The following is a 22,410-nucleotide window of genomic DNA, read 5'->3' on the forward strand; positions in this document are numbered from 1 at the left end:
AAATGCTTGTTTGACATAAATAGTGGAAGGAATATTTCTATATGTGGCTCAGCATCTGTACTCTGTAGTGCAGTGCATAGTTTTGACTTCATTTTAACTGTTGTTTTCTTTAAAAATCTCTTCTTTGACAAGAGCCTTGGGAAAAATCTCCAGGGCCAAACTTCTGATGTCTTGTGTGCTGCCACAGTACTGCATTCACTCAGTGAAGTGATAAAAATGCTGAAGCTCATCATGAGTTCTGGTGTAAAGAAGACATAAATTCAGCACCCAAACTTGATATCCATTTTAGCCATTTATTTTTAGGTTTCCCAAATCTCCACTTTTAGATATTTATGGTTCTGAAGATGGAAATCAAGAATCCAAGCATGATAGATAAACTCTCTACCATGAGTTACATCCCCAGGCAAACATGAGATTCAAATTAATCTCCCTGTAGCGTTCTCAGTGATCAATGTTTGAGAATATAAATTATGCAGAAGCATGGAAGAAAGGAATGAATCTCATAAAATATTGCAGTGAAGCCCACCAATGACTTTTGCCTATGAGTTTTAAGTGTTTTGTTAAAAATGTGTAAGAAACAGTTGAGGGAATTACTAGGGAAATTTGGGAGCTCATCCAACATATTTCAGTGTACATTTTACCCTTATATAATGAACTTTAAGAAACAGGTTACAGTGAAAGTATAGATGCAAACCCTGTCATTGTTCCACACGTGGGTGTTGCTGTTTACATTCTTTTGTAGAGCCTGCATCTTCATAAGCTTGATAGCAAGTAAATGGTGAACAGTTTTGCTCAGGACAGAATCAGATCAGCCATACTGGCAGCTGACTTATGTTTTTCTATCATTTTCCATGAGTGAATTTTCTGCCCCATTAATACTTATAAGCAAAATATGTGAAACCTTTGAAATAAATATTTTGCTTTTTATGTAGAAATAATACATAAAATATTGTCATTACTTTTGGAGATGAAAATGCATTTTGTAAAGTTTATTTCAATCTAAAAATGTGGGTTATATTTTTTAAGAAGAACGTACAGAATATTGCACATGACTAGCCTGGGAAAAGGTCCAAATTCAAAATTGAATGGAAAAGTGTGTTTTCCTCAAAATGCTTAGTAGAAGAACACAATAATAACAAGGATTTATTTATAGTAAGAGTTATTACCCTGAAATTCAGTTTATTTAAGTGCCATGCTCATCTAAAAATTCAAAAGTAAAACTTTGTCAAGTGAATATAATAAAATTTAAAGAATCTACTCTGCATCATATTTAAAAAGAACCTGAGTGAATGGAAGAAAGAGAAAGGAGGGGAGAGGAGGAAGAAGATTGGAAGGAGATGGGGGGAGGAGAGTGAAGGACATGAGCCCTTACTCATCACAGAAAGCATGGTCCCAGCCCATGCCATTCTTGCAGAGCTGCAGAGGTCCTGTGGGGGAGGAGGCAGAGCACATGGCAGAAGCAACTCTGTAGCACTCTAATTTTTCTGGGGGATCTGCAACAATAACATGAAAGACTTTTTCTCTTTTCCTCTGAAAACCTATGTGCCAATTATGGATATTGTCTCTAAAATACATTGTCATTCAAAATCTTAGGTAAAATATAACCCTGGACTTAGCAGGAAGCCTTGGATTGAATGACAACAGTGCTTGTGGGAAATCACATATAAAGGTCCTTATGTTTCTTCCATGGAAATCCTTATGACTCTTGAAAAGGAAAAAAAAAAACTGATTAAATACAATTTACCATTTTTAACCATTAGAGATGTACAGCTCTGTGGCATTGAGTACATTCTTGTTTTTGGGTAACCATCACCACCATCAATCTTCAGGACTTTTCCATCCTCCCAAACTGAAACTCTGAACCCATGAAGCAGTAACTCCCCACATGCACCTTTCTCTGGCTCCTGGTAATCACCATTTGCTTTCTCTCTCTAATAATTTAGGTTAGGTTCATGACATGACATAGGTAAAACTGTACCATATTTGTCTTTTTCTCTGTCTGGCTTATTTCATTTGGCATGCCTCTGAGGTTCACCATGCTGTAGTGCATGTCAGAATTTCCTTCCTCCAGAAGGTAGAGTAATACCCCATTGTCTATTTGTGCTACATTGTGTTTATTCACTCTTCTGTTGCTGGACACTTGGGGACACCTCCACCTTTTGCTATTGTGTCTTTTGAGGCATGAGTTAACTGTAAGTATTATTACACTTCCAAGCTCATGAATTTTTAAATTGTCTTCCTGGCTTTGTTTTCTAACTGAATAAGATTGTGATAAAGACCCCAGTCCGAAGTGTTTTGTGGCTTAATGTGTGTTTGGCAAGTGTCACTTGCAGCAAGTGTACCATATGTGCTTGAAAGGAATGTGTCTTTCCCAGATGTCTAATGCAGTCAAGTTTATTCATACAACATCAATACTTTTACCATTCACATGCATTATTTTTTTACTGAGGCTTTTGTGTCTATGGTTCTTTTCACTTTTGTTCGTTTGTTGGTTTTTCTTACACAGCAACTACTAAGAAGTGTGTTAACATCTGTTCCAGTGATGGTTTTGACCAATACCTTTGAACAATTAGAAAATTTTCACCTTATTTCTTCAAATGTTCTTTTTTCTGGAATATCTTATTCAAGAACAAAAATTACAATTTAACTTTTCCTTCCTTAACACATGCTTATGTCTCTTGCTATCTATTCAGATATTCAAGTATTTCCTCTAATTCCATAAAGTTATAGAGCCCTTTATATTAGTGCAATTTCTAATATCTGATATCTGTGGGTCTCCTGCTGCCTTCCATGGCTTCTTATTCATGATGTCTCCTCTCTTGACTGCATAATTTCTAACCACAACAACCTCCTTTTCTCTGCATCTTGATGGCAAGATATATTTGTCACCTGAGTTAAGTTGAATTCTTCCAGATGCCACATACATTTCCTTTTGTGGTGGCCTGTTGGGTCTATCAAACTAGGACCTGTTTAGATTTGATTCTCTACTTGTGAAGAAATGACACAGGAACACTTTGTGTTCCCCATTCTCATGGGTACTCTCTCCCACCCACCTATCTACATGCCTCTCCAACTGCACCTTTCAAAAGTAGCTTCAAACCTTCTGTGCAGGGGTGTATTTCTCATTAGCCCCTACCCTGTGTGGAATCTTCTAGGAGCTCAGTTTTATGTAGGTCCATCCGACTTAGACTTTGTCCCATGCCCTGTTCAGGTCTCAGAGTTGCTCAGGCTTTACAGGATTCTTCAGGCAACTGTAGGCATTCTCTTAATTTTCTACAGTCTAGAGATTCCTAGATGCTTGACTTTTATTGTCATCAAAGGGATGCACCCACAAAGACATATGTATGGTATGTATCATTTCTAATCTGAAAATCCCAAAATTGAAATGTTCCAAAATAAAAATGTTTGGGGCACCAGTGTGATGCTACAAGTGGAAAATTCCACACCTGACCTCATGGAATGGATCACAGTCAAAACAGAGGTGCATAAAACATGTTGTATAAAATTACCTTCCGGTTATATGTAAGGAGTGTATAAAACACAAATGGATTTCTTGTTTAGACTTGGGTTTCATGCCCAAGATATTTCATGTAAATGAAAAAATTATAAATTCTGAGCAATCTTAAACACTTCTCCCAAGCACTGCAGCACAAACTTAACCTTTCTCTCTGTGTTGGTATGTGTCATGATATTCAGTATTTCATTTTTTCCCGATGGAAAATTTAACCAGATTATGTAATCTGCCATTCTCTGATAATAGAACTTCTATTTGATCAAATCAAACATTGTTTCCATTTTGTTGTTCCTCTGGAAATCTCTGCTAACAGAAATATTTTCAAATCAAAAGTAGATCAGATTTCAAAAGAAACAATTATATTTTAAAAGCTACAAATAGTTTGTCAAATTTATGACAGTGATAAGTGTGATGCTGAGCCACAGACCTGAGAGCTCTCCAATTCAACTCCAGTACCACAATAGTCCTCAATAGTCCTCCCTGAGGAAAAATTATGTAGATAACTTAAACAGACCTAATGTCTTTTGATTCCAAAGGGCCTTGGACTTCAGAACATCCCAGGTAAGGTTGAATCTGCCAAAGGCACACACTACCAAGGTTTGCATCTGGAATCTCCCACAAAAGGCTCATTTGCTGAAGGTTTGGTCTACAATGCAGCCATGTTTATAGGTGGGTTTTGGGGAAATATTTGATGGTGAGTTCTCTGACCTTTTCAGGAAATGCTCATTAAAGATGAATACACATACTGTAGTAGGAATTGGAGGTATGTGATAGGAATTGGAGGTAGGAAGACCTCAACGGGTGTGTGTCCTCAACAACAGCATCTTTTCCCTGTTGGATTCTCTTATTTCTCATTTTCTAGTACTACTCTTCTTCCTCTTCCTCCTCCTCCTCCTGTCTTTCTCCCCCTCCATCATCCTCATTCTCTCTTCCATTCTATGCCCTGGTTGGCAAGAGCTAACTAGCTTTCCTCTGTCACACACTTCTGCCATTATGGACAGCCTCAGTTCAGAACCAAATGGAAAGCCAAAGCTAGAGTCAAAACATTTGACAGAGAAGGAAGACTGACCAACATGGACACCAAAATAAAATCATGCTTTTGTCATTGGTGGTGACTGCCTCTATTGGACCAGGCTTCCTAGAAAGGAGGCCACATCCCAAATGCTGCCCTACTGAGAAAAAGAGGACATCTTCACTCCAACCTTTTGTTATGGTCCAGGGATGCCATAATACTGTGTGGCATCCAGATACCAATTTAGATGTTCCTTTGAACACCTGTTTCCTGCAGTCTCCCTCTGACTAGAGCCTGCTCTCAATCAGTGCTGGATTGGATGTGTGGTACTTCTGACATGACTTCTTTAGCCTACCTAGGCTTCAGTCTTCCTCTTCTGTAACTCTGCAAACCTCACAGATTTCGTGGATTGAGATATGAGAGAATTTACCATACAATCCTTCAGGAAGGGGGGTTTCACTGTGGACAGACTGGGATCATGGCTGCTAGGGATGTTTGGCTCACAAAAAAGAAAATGGCAATAGCATTATTTCAGGATCAGCTTTGGAGCATATGTGCTTAGGAAGCCATCATCTGACTTTAGTTAGAGATAGTAATCTGGCTATTCTGATATCTTGTGGGAAAGGGGACACAGGCACTGAGGACTTAGAAATTTGTCCAAATACTGACCTGTAGTTGTTTCTGATTGAGTCCTTTTCTGGCCTGCAGAATATTGACATCGTCTGCATAGGAAAGGCTTTTCATGTCAGACATACGGTTTTAAATAAAGCTGCTTCAGTCCCCATAAATACTGCTTCCATCTGTATCCCATTTTTTCCAATCTTCCTCTGATAACACTCCTATCAGTGAGCCATGAGGCCATACTACCCCTTGAGGAAATTTTCTCCTTGCTCCTCACTGATGTTAGCAATAAATGCCTGATCAGTTCCAGGGGGTGGGCGAAGGCACATGGTGTGGCATTGCCCCAGACACTGAGGCAGTGTATAAAACCTAGAGACTTATGCACCAGGCTCAGTGCAGTTAACTTTGTACATGATGTCCACCACACCCTGCTTGAGTGTTCTTCTGGGTCAGACTCTACTACTTTGGGTTTTGAGTTGTCCTAAATCTACTTCCTGACCATTGCTCCCCATTATCTTATTGTCCCATTTACTCTGATGTTTTTGGGTGATTTGCCTGAGCTCATGGTCTTCTGGTTTTTCCTTGTCTAGCAAGTGTTGGTCCAGCTTCCAATAGCAGAAGCTCTACCATGGTAGGTCACTTGGATCATGGTGGGAGACAGGTCCTCAGGGAATGGACCTTGGACTGGCTACCAGAGCACAGTAGGCAGAGACTTTAAGGAGATATTTCATCTCTGAACACCTTGGCATCATCTTGTTATCTTGCTCCCTGAGGGTAGCCTCCATGTAATCATGTGGAGGTCTTCTGATGTACTACTAGCCCAATCTTCATATAAGAGTCCACTGTACCTGCCATTGCCCTGTGTGGATCCACATTACAAACAAGTTAAAAGGACCAAACAGTCATGTAGAGACATACCCTATGCCCACTAAGGTCAGAGAAATGAGTCAGTGGCCTCCTATATGGAAGGTCTGCTCTGGGATGCAGGATGCACTTGTAGGTGACCCAGGCAGAAACCCTAGAGGCTTGGATCATGACAGCCAGGGCACAGAACAGAGTCAAGAACAAGACCATGCACAGGAGGGCTTAATGGCAGCCTTGAGAGCTCCTGGCCTCCAGAGGCTCAGTGTTGGCTGTGGTATAATGGGGCACCTGACTCAGCAGGGGGAGTAATTGAAAATGACTTCTCTGTAACTGGACATCAGGATGGTTTGGGTGTATATTCCACATTCATATAAATTCTGCAAACAGATCCTCTCAGTTCTTTATTAAAGGCACATACAGACACTGATGTCACTGTCCTCCATGTGCATCAGCATTCTCCATCCCATACTGTGGAACATGCATGCTAGACACTACTCTGTCCTCTCCCACCAATACCTGTCCCTGCACTTCTGACCTGCACACTGCCACCCAATTCAAACACTCCCTCAGACATGACGGTGGACATGCTGGTGCTCTCCCTTCTCTCAGGTCAAGCCCTTAACACTGACTTCTCTCTTCTTTATTCCCATCTATTCTTCCTGACCACCCAGAAGCTCCAATTCTAAAGGGTAGGGATAGTCCATGGCATTTGATATGTTTGCTCCCTGCCCTGGGGTAAGCACCAGGGGACAACCCTGCTTCCAGGCTTATCAGGCCACTCTTATAGTTCTTTTCTGCTCAGATCCTGTAAGCTAATATGAACTAAGCAGCTGTCTCCCACCTTGTTGTAGAGGGACCTTGAGGATTTGCTTGTAACAACTCCTAGGACACTGGGCTACATGAAGCATTTGATGGCCATGATCCTGGGTCCTGCCTTTGGAGAAGAGGTGCTGCTCAAGTGGTGATGCTGGACATCAATGCGGAGGACTCTGAAGTAGATTCCAAGAATGAGGGGGAAGGCAACATCTGTAAAGCCCTGACACTAAAGCCATCCATCTGTCAGTTTGCTCTATGGAGATTCAAGAACATATATCTAGGAGCTGAGCTTGCTGCCTTGTGCGGATGTGGAATCACACCAAATGAAAAGAGTGCGTAAGGTAGATGTTTGCCTTCCTTTCCTTGGCCTTGGCCCACTTGCTGATGAGACGTTTTCTCAGGATGAAGTCATGGTTGACTCAAGAATTCACAGCATAAAAGATGATTCCATTTTCAGGGACCTCCCACTCTGGAGAGGGAGGGGCAGGGGATGGTAGTTGAAACTCAAGGGGTACACCACAGGACACATCCAACAACTGAGAGCCTCTACCAGGTCAGGCCTGAGCCACAGACCTTAGATCTCTCCAACTGAGCTATTGTACCATGGAACTAAACCAAATTAACACCTTTCAAAGAAAAAGTGCCTTGAGCCCTAAAATGACTCAGTTCAGGTTTGACTGATAGGGTTTGCATTAGAATTTGCCCCCAATGGCTAATGTGCTGAACCTTTTCTCCACAATGCAGCAGTGTTCACTCAAGTGTTTTTAGGAATCATTTGATGGTGAGTGCATTGACCCGATCAGTGGAGTATTCCATTCATAGATGAACACAGTCATGGGAGGTGGTATAGATTAGAGGTATGTTGGGCATGGATGAGGATGACTTTGGCAGGAATGTGCCCTCAGGAACCAAATATTTTTCAGGTCTTCCTCTTCTTCCTCATCATTATCCTTATAATTCATATTCTTAGTCTGGTTATTATGAAACCTCTATTTGTGTTTTTTGTATTCCTTCTTCTGTCTGCCTTCCCCCTCTTCCTCCTTCTCCACATCACTGCCCATTCTACTGGTAGCCTATTTTTTCCTACCCTAGTCTGAAATCATCCCTATCAGTTACCCATGCTGCATACTGCTACTTGAAGAAGACTTTCTTCTTTGCCCCTCATGGATGTTAGCTTTGCAATAGCTGATCAGGTGCAGAGGAGAACACATGTTAGGGAGGTCCAGCAGCCGCTGGGACAGCACAGAGAACCTGCAGATTTTAGGCCCACCTCAGTGCAGTTTCCTTTGTTTATAAGTCCCACACACTCTTTGGCTGTTTTTTTTGGGGCCAAGGCACTCTTTCTTTGGACTGTGACTTGTTGCTTGTTGATCATCTCTCCCCACCATCTGATTGTCCCACTTACTCTGATGCTTTGAGATGATTTGCAGGAGCTCAAAATCTTTCAAATCCTCCTCCTTAAGCAGGTGTTGGTCCAAAGCCCTGCATACCATAGCAGGAGCCCTCGCCTAGCAGGTCATCTGGATCAGCATGGGAGACAGGTCATCAGGGTATGTGCCCTGAGGGGATGCCCAGAGGACAGTGGTCAGGGGTATCCAGGAGACACCTCAGCTGTGGACACAAAGACACCATCTCATTATCTTGCTAACTAAGGCTGAATTCACTGTATCATGTGGGGTCTTCTGATAGGCTATTAGCCCAATCCACATACAACAGTCTGCCTGTATTTGTCATTGCCACTTTCCACCATTATAAAAGGACCAAAGAGCCTGTGCACAGACACACTCTACTCCAACTGAGATCAGAGTAAAAGGCCAGTGGTTCACTACATGCCAGTTCTACTCTAGGATGCAGGCTGAATCTGTGCTTGGCACAGGCAGAAAAGCTGCAGGCTTTGGTCCTGGCAGCCAGGGCAAAAAACAAACTGAGGAACAGGACCATGAAGATGAGAGACCAAGAGTAACCAGGAGAGCTGCTGGCTTCCAGGCAGCTCAGTGCTGAACCAGAACGGGGGAGGATTGAACATGGCTCCTCTACAGCTGGACACCTGGAATATTAGGGTGTATACTCTGCATCCATATAAATTCTACAAAGAGACCCTCTCAGCTCCCTATTCAAGGGATATGCAGACTCTGACACTCCTGGCCTCCTGCATGGCTCCTAGGAGTCTACAAACCCCAAATATCAGACCTAATCATGCCAAGGAGGCTCTCAGCCCCTCCCCACCAGCAACACATCCCCTCCCACACACAGGATAAATCACTGCCTCTGCTCCAAACTCCAAGGGTCCATCCCAAGAACACCAAGGTCCATACAGTGCAGCCTGTACCCTAGATATTTCTCTGACCTTATCAGCCCCCAGCACTTGCTCTTGCACTTGTGGGCTGCAAATCCCACAGCACAAAGGTTAACACTAACCTCTCTCTTCTTTATTCCCATCTATCCTTCTTGATCATCCAGAAGCTCCAATTCAAGATGGCAGGGCTAGTCCAGGGAGTTTCCTACCTTTTACAGTATGGGAACCTGGAAGAAAACCCTGCTGTCAGGTTCACCAGAATTCTTTTGTACTCCATGCTTTGCTCCTCTAGGTTGACATGAACCATACAGCTGTCTCCCAGATGCTTTTGTAGAGGAGCAGTGAGGTAATGCTAGTGGAGACACCTGAGATACTGTACTCGCCCTTGATTTTGCTGGCTATGGGAAAGGACCTATGTAACACTGAAAAGGTACTGATGAAGGCTGGGGTGATGATGGATGTCACTGCAGAGGACTCTGAATTTGACTTCAAAAACTGTGGGGATGGTATTAGCAGAATCTCAGAAACTGAGGGACACTTCAAGTTTGCAACACTATGGGCTTCTAGAAACTACACCAAGGCATGGAGTCATCTTGGCTTCTTAGATTGCCTAAAGATTGAGGATGCAGTCTAAGACAACATTGTCCCTTCAGGCTGCCATTGAATAGAAAAACCTGACTTTTGCACAGAGTCTGCTTCTAAAACTCGTATCCTCCAAAATGCTGTTTCTATATCTCGTTGCCTTCCCTCCCTCTGCCTGCTTCTTCCTCTATGATATAAAAATGCACACCTGCCCCACTGACATATAGAGCACTATCACTTTACTGTCATTGGTGCTGTCCTGACTTACCATTCTGTCCTCCTCAGAGGTCATGGACATATTTTTCCTTTGGGACTCCATCCATCACCTCCCAGGTGTTCAGCATTCATGGCTGCAATGGTAAACTGGGGTTGGGATAGGGACAAGAGTTCTGGAGTAGGGAACAGCAGGTCTAGGCAGCAGAGACCAGAAAGAAGTTCAACCCACCCCGCCCAGCCATGTCAAGACACTCACCTCACCCATCAGCAAGAAGCTCACTGCCCCCAGGTCCAGAGGGAATGTTAACACATGAGACTTTTCCTCCTTCAGCCCTTTTTCTCACAAGATAAGGCTGCACGGCTCTTCAGAGAGAATTGGCAATGGGCTAGGCTCTAGCTCTAGAGTGGGGGGTAGAGTTGGATCCAGCAGTGGTCAAGAGTTGCAGCAGTCTGGAGCTCCAGAGCTGGTACTAAAGCCAGCCCTGAATCTGCCTCTTGCTTCCAGAGACATGCTGGGGTGGACTTGAGCCCTGGATCTGATGCTGGTGTTGCCACTTGACTGGGCACAAGAGCTGCTCCTGGAGAAGGTTCTGACTCTGCTGTTTGTTTTCAAGCTCTCACTGGAACTGAGGCTACAGCTAGAGGAGAAAAGATCCCAATGTGATTGCCTTGCCCTGAGCATTGCAAAAAAGACAATACCGCTGTTTGCCAGGAAGACTTCAGTCCCTGAGCCCACACAGGACCTCTTCCCAGACTGAGGGCACTGCCTGAGTAGTCAAAGGCTTATCCTCGTTCCCAGAGCAACAACATATTTACAGACTCCACCCAGTGTGGCCAACATATGACCTTTCTTCATTTACCCTCATGAACCCACCACAGGCCTCATCACCCTCAGGTTCTGCTTCACTATGCTTTACATCCTCAAGCTGGGCAAGCAGACAGTAGGCACAGTGCTCCAGTTGAAGTCATCCATGTTGAGCTGCATAAAAGACAACAGCAGCTAGAGGCACAGAAGGCTTGGAGGCTGATGAAAATACTTTGAGTACTGGTCCATCTCAGTGCTCAGGATGAAAGTCATGGGACTGTGGGGAGGCAGGTGTACAGTCAGCAGATGCCTGATCTCTTCTTCCTACAGCCTCCCATAGCACCCCTATGGACCTGGGTTTCTGTAACTCCCTTGTCTCTCCACAGGTCAGTCCACCCCAGTCAAGACCCGCTGGCTGTACATGGAGTAAGAGTACAAGCCTCTAACCAAAGAACCACCATGAAAATGTCCTAGATCCATAGCATGACCATCTCTCCCCTTCTGTGGGAAAGTCTTCTTTCTGTTTGCTACATGCTCTCTAATCTGGAATGCAACCTCCAGGGAGTCTGTCCCCCTGTCCACCTAGGAGGTCCAAGTAGCAGGATATAAAATTCTACCCATAAATCAATTTCATTCCTATATACCAATGATAAATTAACAGAGAAAGTAGAAAAACGATGCCATTTATAATAGCCTAAAAAATAAAAAGTAATTTGGAATCAATTTAACAAATGAGGTGATAGACTTCTACAATGACACATACAGAACACTGAACAAAGAAGTTGAAGAGGATCTTGGAAGACTGAAAGATTTCCCATGTTCTCAGATAGGCAAAATTAATATTGTCAAAATGGTCATACTACCAAAAGTGCTATACAGATTTAAAGCAATTCCCATTAAAATTCCAAAGATACTCTTTATAGAAATAGAAAAGACAGTCATGAAATTCATCAGGAAAAATAAGAGGCCTTAGAGAGAAAAGCGAAGCAGGAGGTCTCACCAGAACTTAAATGATACTACAGAGCTATAGTAACAAAACCAACATTGTATTGGCACCAAAACAAACATGGGAAGACAACAGAACAAAATCAAAGACACAGAGACAAACACATATAAATACAGTCATTTCATATTAGACAAAGACACCATAAACATACATTGGAGAAAAGATAGCATCTTCAACAAGAGTGCTGGGAAAACTGGAAATCCATATGTAGTAAAATGGAAGTTGAACCCCTATCTCTTTCCCCGAACAAAACTCAACTCAGATTAGATCAAGAATTTAGGCATTAGATCAGAGACACTGTGCCTACTAAAAGAAAAGGTAATCCCAACTCTCCATTATGTCAGCTTTGGAACTGACTTCCTCAACAGGACTACAATAGCACAAGAAGTAAAGTCAAGAATCCATAAATGGAATGGTATCAAACTAAAAAGCTTACTCACAGAAAAGGCAAAAATCAAGAACAGGAAGAGACAGCCTACAGAATTGGAGAAAATCTACCACATGCACCTAAGCCTTAATCTCCAGGATATATACAGAACTCAAAAAACAACACCAAAGAAACAAACAAAAATAAATGGACAAAGGTACTGAACAGACACGTCACAGAAGAAATATGAACAGTCAACAAATATATAAAAGTGTTCAACGTCTCTGTCTCAGTCAGAATGGCAATTATCAAGATTACAAGTAACATCTCCCCTTAGCTGCCCTCTTTCATCCCTGTGTGTGCGTGCGCACCTAATCTCAGTTGGTCTACCTGAGACCTTTTAGTGCCAACCATACTCCCCCACACAGCCCCATTTCTACTCTGAATGAAAGAAACTACCATGAACCAGTAAAAACTCACCAATCTGCAGACACAAATATGCATTGGTGGGAAAGGAACTGTTCACAGAAAGAAGACGGTTCATATAATAGCTATAGCAGATGATAAAAAAAACTTCAATTCTCTTTAAAGAAGTTAGGGGAAAACAATATCTCTGGTAGCCTAGAGGTGAATATGTTTACAAACCAAAGTATAGTGATTCTCTTTAACAACCCTAAAGTTCAGGTGTCTCTGGCAGCAAACACTTTCACCATTACAGGTCATGTTGAGACAAAGCAATTGACAGAAATGCTACCCAGCATCTTAAACCAGCTTGGTGCAGACAGTCTAACTAGTTTAAAGAGACTGGCTGAAGCTCTGCTGAAACATTCTGTGGTTGGAAAAGCACTGCTTGCTACTGGAGAGGATGATGATGATGAAGTTCCAGATCCTGTGGAGAGTTTGGATGAGGTTTCTAAGAATGAGGCAAACTGAACTGATCAACTTCTGAAGAAGATAAACTTGAAGAAGTTAATAGGAGCTTCTATTTTATATTATGACTGCTTCTCAAAATTGTTTTGTTTACGGATCTGATAAAATCTGTATCTCTAATATTTTTAAGCACAAGTCCCTTGGACATTGCAGCTCTTTTCAGTTTTTGCTTATACACAATTTATTCTTTGTAGCTAACTAAGCTGAAGAAGTCTGGGAATAAAGTTTCAAACAAAGGTTAATAAAGTTTTTTGCCTAGTTAAAAAAAAAAAAGAATAAAGTAACAATAAATGTTGGCGAGTGTGTTGGGGAAAACCTACAATAATACATTGCTAGTGGGACTGCAAATTGGTGCAACCACTCTGGAAAGCAGTATGGAGATTCCTCAGAAAACTTGGAATATAACTACCATTTGACCCAGTTATCTCACTCCTTGGTATATATCCAAAGGACATAAAATCAGTATACTACAGTAACACAGCCACATCAATGTTTATAGCAGCTCAATTCATAATAGTTAAGCTATGCAACCAACCTAGGTGATGTTCAACAGATCAATGGATAAAGAAAATGTGGTACATATACATAATGGAATATTACTCAGCCATAAAGAAGAATGAAATTATGGCCTTTGCTGATAAGTGGATGGAACTGAAGACTATAATTCTAAGCCAATACCAAAAACCAAAGGCTGAATGTTCTCTCTGATGTACAGATGGTAACACACAATAAGGTGGGGGGAGAAGGGAGAAGTTCATTGGATTAGACAGAGAGGAATGAAGGAAAGGGAAGGTGGATGAGTATAGGAAAGACAGTAGAAGGAATTGGACATAACTTTCTATGGTCAAATATGAATGTACAACCAGTATAACTCCACATTATGTTCAACCATAAGAATGGGATACTAATTAGAATAAGTTCTACTCCATGTATGTATATGTCAAAATATATTCTACAGTCATGTATATCTGAAAAGAACAAATAAAAAATTAAACTCAAATAGGCTATTGATTGCCTCCCCTCATCTCACGGTCTGTGCAACTTGCTCAAGCAGTTGATCATTAAATGCAGCTCTCCCCAGAAAGAGACTGTTTCAATCAGTTTTTCTGCTGCTGTGACTAAAATGATCTGACCAGCACAATTATAGAAGAGGAAAGGTTTATTTTAGGGCTCACGGTTTCAGAGGTCCTAGTCCATAGAAGGCAGGCTCCATGCCTCAGGGCTGAAGGTGAGGCTGAACATCATGGTGGAAGAGTGTGGCAGAGGGAAGCAGCTCACATCATCAGGGAGCAGAGAGAAAGAGACAAAGAGTCTGTACTCTCCAGATACAAAATATATGCCCCAAAGCCACTTCCCAATTCCAATCTCCTCCAGTCACACACTACCACTTCAGTTACCATTTAGTTAATCCCTATCAGGGGATTAAATCACTGATTGGGTTAAGACTCTTAAAACCTAATCATTTATCCTCTGAACCTCTTGCATTGTCTCACATGTGAGCTTGGGGGATACCTCACATCCAAAACATAACAGAGATCATCTTCTCCCAGTTGTTCATCCTGGGTAATGATCAGTTTGGCAGTTTATTCAAAAGTCTATATACTACCATAGAATCCAGCAAATCTTACTCTTTGCTATTTATCCTAGAGAATTAAGAACTTATCTTCACACAAAAACCTGTATGTGAATGTTTAGCTGGATCTCTTCATAATCACCTAAAACTAGAAACTACTGCAAACGGCTTACAACTGTTGAGTGAACAAATTGTGATAATCCATACAATAAAAACTAACTACTCAGCAATAAGAAGGAACAAATTATTGATAAAGGCAATAGTTTGGATAACTCTTAAAGGCATCATGCTGAGGGAAAGAAGCCAGTCTCAAAAAGTTATACACTGTTTCCATTTACAGGATGTTCCTGAAAGTTCCAAACTGTAGTGGTGAAGAAGAGATCATGTACACCAGGATTAGGCATGGGATGGGAGTGTGGCTATAGCAGAGTAGTACAGAGGAATTTTGAAGTCTAACAGAACTTTTTCTGAAACCTGATTGTGGTGCTGCTTGTATGACTCTCAATGTATATTGAAACTCAAAAAAACCCATAAGCTAAAAGGAATGTTCATTTTACTGTATCAATTGAAAATAAACCCAAAGACTATAATCTTCAAATATTAATTATATAACAACCAAGAAAAGCTGAAGAAATGTTCCAAATTAAAAACCTGAAGAGACATGACAAAAACAATACCCATGCTGGAAGGTAAAAATGACATAATATCCTTTTTATTGATAGATAGAAAAAACATCTCTAAAGTTTCAGTTCTAACATTTCTCAAAACCTGGAGAAAACTGGTTAGTGTTTTTCACTTCTGGCCCTTTGATCTTTTTCTACATTAATTAATTAATATATTCAATTAAGTGTCCATGAGGTTCTTACTAAACTAAATAAAGGGCAACTTGTGGAGCTAAGGCAGGAGAAAATTCTCTTTCCATCTTAGGCTTTGAATATTGTCTGCCACAACATTTATCTACTCTTCTCTTATAGTTATTTCCTGTTATAAAAAATGTTAAAAATTTAGTGGCTCTTAGGAGTTAATTTTTGAAATAACTGTTCGAGATTATTTTTCTAGTCCCATAGGGAAGTTGCTCATTGTACACACTGTATAATGTACAGCTTTAAGGCATTTTCTCAATCTGTATCAGTATTGAGAGATCATTTTTTTCCAAGTTGAAAAACTCTTCTTTCCCAGTTATTTTGTACACTGTTGAAAGAAACAGCAAATCCCAATGCTAATTGGTTCACTTACCAAAATCAATTTGACTTACTGATCATTGATGGACCTGGACTCCATTTTCACTCCTCTGTGGTGATCTTGGTCCTGCCTTTTTCCTCTAAGCAATTTTGTCCTCAGGCTGCCTTCTTCTGTAGTGGCAAATTCTTCCAGTAGCAATCAGAGTTGCTGTGTTTTTTCAATCATATCAAAGGGATGAAAATATTATCTTTTAACTCAAATATTCAACAGAAATCCCCAACCTCACCAAATGTACATCTTAGAGCACCTGTTATCCTTAAACCAACCACATCCAAACACTAGGGGTGCTACACACTGTAGAAGAGTAACAGATGATAGGGCATTCTAATGTCTCCAGTAGTCTTTGTCTCTTAGTTATACTTGCTTTACCTAATAGAATCAGTTATCATTTATTTGATCCATACTGTGTGCTGCCTCTTTGCATCCTTTTGACCACTTCAAACTACAGAGAACTGAGTTATCCTTCTAGGTTTTACCTTAGTGAAAGGGAGGGTATGGGAAACATGAATGGAAGGTCAGGCTGACAGCAAACTCTTCAGTAGTTATGCAGGCAGGCAACTGGAGGGCCCATTAGAGCACAGCAGCAGCTCTGGCGACTCTGGGAAGTGAGGGTTCTTGGCTTTCTTTTGGTGAGGCTTCTATCAGGTGATTAGTACCAACAATCTAGAAGAGTGTTTTCTACCATATCCCTGTCAGCACAGGGTCACAGCTGGGCAGTGCTACCTAGAGAGAGGTGCCTGCTTGAAGGAAGGTCTCACTTCCAGACCTGAGGCTGAGGGTGAGCTCACAACGTGTGACCAAGAAAGCCCTGGCCAGCAGCTGGCTATTCAGGAGGCCCTTGGAGGAGGTCCCCTCACTACAAGAAGACTGGCAGGCGCCTTTCCAGGGCACCTGTCCTCCTGTGCAGTAGTCTCAACTCCCTGACTGAGGAGTTGTTTCGGATGGCAAAGCCCAGCATCTGGAGGGGTGTGTGGGGGAGGCGCCTCCACAAGGTCCCGTAGCCATTATGAGGCAGCCGCAGGACTCACACCTACGGAGTTTGTGTCGAGATGAGGAAGTCCAGATCCTATCCCATTCTGGGTCAGCAAGCTGAGCAGGCGGTCCAGCAGGATGGGCGAGCGTAGGGAACCGCACCCAGCAGGAAGAGGCGGAAGCGGAAGCGCGGCAGAGTCGTCGCCACGGAGACGCGTGGGGCGGGGCCTATCCAAGAGCATGAACTTTGACCCTCAGTGGAGTTTAGGTCCCAGGCGAACGTGCAGAGGTCGCGCCCTGGCGACGGGGCCGCGGGTCCTGGCTCCCGGGTCCAGCCACGGCGGTGTAGAGGATGAGCTGCCCAGAGCGGCCCACGGTCTCGGCGCTGAGCTTCAGGCGCCACGACTGGGGACGAGGGTGGGACCCCGGGAGGGCTCTGCAACTGGCTCCAGCTCCAGCCCCGAGCCCCGCGCCCCGCGCCGCCGCCTTCCTACCTGTCCCTGAGCCCGCCTCCTGCAATTCCCCACAGCGACGGCCGCCCCAGCACTCTACTGTTCTGTTCTCACCTGAGGGCTTTTCCTTCCGCGGAGATGCTTTTCACAGCTGGGTTTGATTTCGATTTGTAGGGTCCTGTCCGGTATGGCGTGGCCCCAGCAGTCATGTCTGGGACCCGTACTTTTAAGGTGAAGAGAATGCTCGACCAGCAAGCTCCCTCAAGAGTGGAAGGGCGATGGATTAGAAAATGGGGAGAGGGAGACCGATTTAAAAGAAAGAACCTTTTAGTTATTTCAGTTTTAATTGTCGCAGTCACACATCTATCTCCTGTTTCTCTTGTCTCTTACCCTCTCTTTTTTTCCACTCCTCTTGATTTAAGGGTATTAGAAACCCTTTATTGTTTACTTTCTGCTCCTGATTAACACTGCTAACAGGTCCTACAGTTTTTCAATGATTAAATAAAGCAGTCAAATTTATGAAGATTTATATATTGGTGCAGTGGAAAGAGCAGTGACTTAAGGTAGGAATCAGGGGACTTTGTCCTGTGGGCTCCAGTTTCTACATTGTATGAGAGGGAGTCGAATTAGATGATTTTTATGGTCCTTTGCAGTGTTTCCCATTCAATGATTTCCAATGATAGTGGTTTATTGCTAAAATGTATTGTTTGCATGCTATGTTCCAGTCACTTACCTAAGCACTAAGTTCCTTTATGGAAACCATGAGATAGTCCTGTTGTACTTTTTTGCAGATGAGAAAACTGAGCCCACGGGGGCTTTATTTAAAACCTAAATGTTTCCTGATGCATCTCGTTGTTGGAAATATGCTTCCGTTTTCGTGTGACCAGGGATTTTTATTCAGCTTGGAAGAGAATGAATTTGACAGCTTTAAGGAATGTTAAATAGCATCTGTTCTGATGACTCATTGTACGGTTAAAGAAATCAGAATCTAGGAAATGTCAATCTGTAACAACAGTATATGTAAGAAGTTATGGGTTGCTTTTTGCCTCATAACTAACAGTTACTGAGTTGAAGTTGCATTTGCAAATTTTAAAATATGAAACAAAGTATGGTGTTTGGTCCAATTCAAGATTGATTCAGTAGATTGTATATATTTTTCTCAGACATATTTCTTTTTTTGTGGCATTCTGGAAATGTGAGAACAAGTTGGTGACATCTTTCAGCCAGAACCATTTCCCAAGGAAAAGCTCATCAAGTTTATCAAGAAGCTAATGATTTATTACAGAAAGCAAAATCAAAATGTACAGGTGTTGGGACTGGGGTTGTAGCTCAGTGGTAGAGTGCTTGCCTAGCATGCGTTAGGCACTGGGTTTGGTCCTCGGCACCACATTAAAAATAAATAAACAAAGATGTGTCCATCTATGACTTTCTAAAATTTTTTTTAAAAAAATGTACAGGTATTATGTTGAAAATATGTATCTTGGTTAAAAATGATGGACCTTTAAATAGTACAAAATAGTACATTGCCCTGTTTCTGTTTTTCACTGACTCCAGATATCTGTCACTGGTGGAATCTCACCACTTTACATTTTGTTTACCTCCGTGTGTGTGTTAATTTTTTATGTCTAAATTGCAGTTACTTTTAAGTTGATAAAGTCAGAGAAAACTATTTTTAAAAATTGTTACTCTTTTTTTTTTTTTTTTTTTCCCTGTGGTTCTGGGGATTGAACCCAGGGCTTTGTGCATGCAAGGCAAACACTCTACCAACTGAGCTACATCCCCAGCCCAAAAAATTTTATAAAATCAAGCATTTTTCCCCCTTCATATAGATTGTAGATTTTTTTTAAATGTTTTTTTCTGGAGAAGTCTAGTTGAAATGTTAGACTCAAAGTTGTATGCCTAAAGACAGTAGAGTCCTCAAGTAAAGAAATAAAAGATTGCCATTCCTGGAAATCAGAAGTGAATATATTTACCTGCATTGGTTGATTCTCTATTCCATTTCTATTTCTTTTCTTCCCCCCAAGGAATAGATGGTAGTGTTCTTTATTAGTATAAATGGGTAAGCTCTTGAACATTTTTTTGAATGACTTGAAAATGTTAACTGCTCCACCTAAAAAACAAGGCTTACTTTCTACCAGAAAAGGTAAAATTATGTTTTAAAATAGGATCTGCTTGTAAATTAGAGTGTGACTTATTTGGGAAGAAGTTTTGTGTTCCAGAGCTAGGTATGGGTTGATGAAATATACAGGTTAACATTTATGCTTAGTATGAGGTTAGTTGTAGATTAAGATTATACAGTAAAATTATTTATACCTGAAATGATGTGGTATCTGGGATTTGTTTCAAAATTATCAGGTTGTCCACACGCAGTGATGCTTGCCTATAGTCCCACCCACTCTGGAGGCTGAGGAGGGAGGATCACATGAATCCATGAGTTTGAGACCACCTGGGCATCTGAGTAAGACCCTGTGTCAAAATTTAAAATAATAACAATCATGAGAAGGATGGGTGTGAAAAGAAGGGAAGGAGGAAGTAAGTAGTATTTGAGATGAAGCAAAATTACCCATGTGATAATTTCTACAGTAAGATAATGGGTACATAGAGATGAATCATACTATTTTCTCTGCTTTTGAACTTTTCCATTAAAAAAGGGAAAAGAACATTGTATGTGTCAGATTAATGGTTCTCAAAGTATGTGCTTCTTAAATATATTCTAGTTCATAGATTTTAGAGGGTCTCTTTTTAGAATGTGTTTATCAGTTTAATTCCCTCTTCTTGTTCTTGCATCTTCATCCTGTTATCCTGGGACACAGGGGTCTTAGATTTTAGCTTTTATAGTTTTCTGAATTTCTGAACTGGAATCTTTTTTATGATTTAGAATTGGAGAATGAAATTGAAAAACTCAAAACCTGTTCATGGAGAAAATTTAAGTAAGGTAATGAAAAGGTCATGAATATTTCTTTAATTTTTATTTACTTAGAGGACATGTCAAATGATAAATAGGATTTCACTGTGGGCTATTGTCTTGCTAGAGACTGACTGGCTTTCTGTTACACTTCCTCTCTGCCCTTGATTGTTTTTGCCACTCTAGTTAACTGTTAAAATAAAAATAGGACTGATGAACTTTGGATCCCTTTCTATCTGAAATGAATATTGTCTGTCTTTTTCCTCCTACCTTCTCCCTAATTGTGGCTGTTTCCTCACTGTTTTCCCCATTCTTCCCTTTCCCTCTTGGAAAACCTGGCCATGCATGCTGAGAACCACAGTGGTCCGTAGATGTATGTAATCTGTACACACATCTTCTAGGGATCTACATCCCTAGAAGTGACCATTGATTCAGAGCTGACAGTTCTATCTAGCTACCTGAAGAAAAAAACATCCTCACACATTTCACTTGTCATCTTCTGAAATTCTATATGAGCAAATCCCCTCCTCTGGGTGGGTACACAACCCCACTGGGTTTTGTGCCTTTTGGCTTTAGAGATGCTTGAACTTTCCTACTTCCTTTATCCTCCACATGTATCAGTCACAAGACCCTTGGTTGCATCAGTGTATCCCTCCAGTGTGTCCTCTTTCCATTTGCATGACTCTCTTTTGCTGCCTGAAGCCTTCTGTCGCCTTTTGCCTTCATGTACATGTTTGGTCTGCTTGTTTTGTAGGTCTGCTGCACCATTTTCTGGGAACTGGTCTTTGGGGATGATCTTCTGAATTTCTTCATGGCTTTCCTGCATCAGGCCCCTGTTGCTGTGGTGTCTCATTGTTCATCTCATTTGGGTAAAGCACATACTTTTGTAGCTTCTTAGCAATGAGTGCTTGGGAAGTAAATTTTTGCATTTATAATGTCTTTATTCTATTGTTTGAGTATGACTCTAAGTTGATATAGAAGTCTAGTTTTCTGTATGTTCTTTGATTTTGTTTTGTTAAACAGTATAGTTTCCATTGTTGGAGTTGTTTCACATGAGGAGTTCAGAGGGAGGCAGTCCTGGAGCTGGATTGGTCTCCCTGTGGTGTCATGAGGACACAGACTTCCCTCTTCTTGTTCTTGTATCTTCATTCTGTTATCCTGGGACACAGGGGTCTTAGGTTTTAGCTTTTATAGTGTCTATTCAAAAGACAGGCAAGCAGGAAACAGTTGACTCTAGAAGTTGAAGGAAATAGTCTGCAGAATATGCCACAAATCCTTTGGAAATGCTATCTAGAATTTGATTTAATTTCCCTTTTGTCTAAGAAATATCATTGACTTCTGATTTTTCCACCACTGTATTGAAATTTCTATTTAGTGATTTAAATGTTTAATTTTAAGAACTCATTCTTGACATATGAATATTTTTCTTTCATACTACTTATTTGAAGATTGAATGTGTTCAATCTTTCTGAATAAATTCATGCTGTCTTAAAGTTACCTTTTACTTTTGCAGGCTCTGATTCCTGCACATTGAAATATTTGTAATTGAATCAGCTGGGAATGCAAAAGAAAGGTTAGGATGTTGGAAGTTGATATGTGTCTTCTATGTGGTTACTGTTCCTTTCCCACTTTCCTATTTTGCCACACCAAAGGTAATCATCATTCTAAATCCCATACTCATTATTTCCTTTCCTTGTGTAAAGATTCAGTATTCATAAGGATCATTTAAAATATTATTTCTCCATGTTAGTTTTGACTTCATGAAAAGCATGTCGTTTGTTATGTGTTAGAACTTTTTTCACTTAATATTTTCCTATCATTTTATCATTGCACTTCATCATGATTGCTATCGACTACTGCATTGTATTTAACTTTAATACAGTTCATTCTTGAACTATGCTGTTGATTGGTATTGGGGTCATGCCCAAATTTGTACAATTAACATAATTGGCTGTGAACTTTGTAGTATATATCTCCTTTATGAAAGTGCAAAGGATTCTCATAGAAAAAGGGTAGGAATTGCTGCATCAAAATTTATGACAATAACTTTAGAAGGCAAAGTATTTGAAATAAGTTTGCTTCGACTAGTAGTGCACAGGGAACCTGTGTATCTAAATTCTCTCCAGGGCTAGGTTTTCTCACTTCTAACCTGGTTTTAATTGTTGACAATGAAATAAAATGTAAAAGAATATTGCCCAAAGAATGTTCTGCTCCTCCAAACTCTGTATTTCCTGCTC

At 41.1% G+C, this 22,410-nt stretch overlaps 1 long non-coding RNA gene and 1 pseudogene across 3 annotated transcripts; one reads left to right on the forward strand and one right to left on the reverse strand.

Annotated features, from left to right (window-relative positions):
• Window positions 1-4,650: 4,650 nt before the first annotated feature.
• LOC124962687 (uncharacterized) lies at window positions 4,651-16,965 on the reverse strand. 3 transcript variants are annotated; one of them, XR_007104554.1, is made up of 7 exons: window positions 16,873-16,965; window positions 15,839-15,991; window positions 14,205-14,263; window positions 10,178-10,559; window positions 9,974-10,055; window positions 9,246-9,350; window positions 4,651-8,438 (listed from the first exon to the last, which is right to left on the reverse strand). It is a non-coding gene; the product is annotated as an uncharacterized LOC124962687 (long non-coding RNA). The 3 variants fall into 3 exon arrangements; XR_007104555.1 differs by lacking the exon at window positions 14,205-14,263 and having other exon boundaries at window positions 15,858-15,991; XR_007104556.1 differs by lacking the exons at window positions 14,205-14,263; window positions 15,839-15,991; window positions 16,873-16,965 and adding an exon at window positions 10,796-10,927.
• Window positions 12,545-13,032, forward strand: LOC124962686 (transcription factor BTF3-like; annotated as a pseudogene).
• Window positions 16,966-22,410: the final 5,445 nt, after the last annotated feature.

Source organism: Sciurus carolinensis, chromosome 13 (assembly GCF_902686445.1).
Source record: "Sciurus carolinensis chromosome 13, mSciCar1.2, whole genome shotgun sequence".
NCBI classification, from domain to species: domain Eukaryota; kingdom Metazoa; phylum Chordata; class Mammalia; order Rodentia; family Sciuridae; genus Sciurus; species Sciurus carolinensis.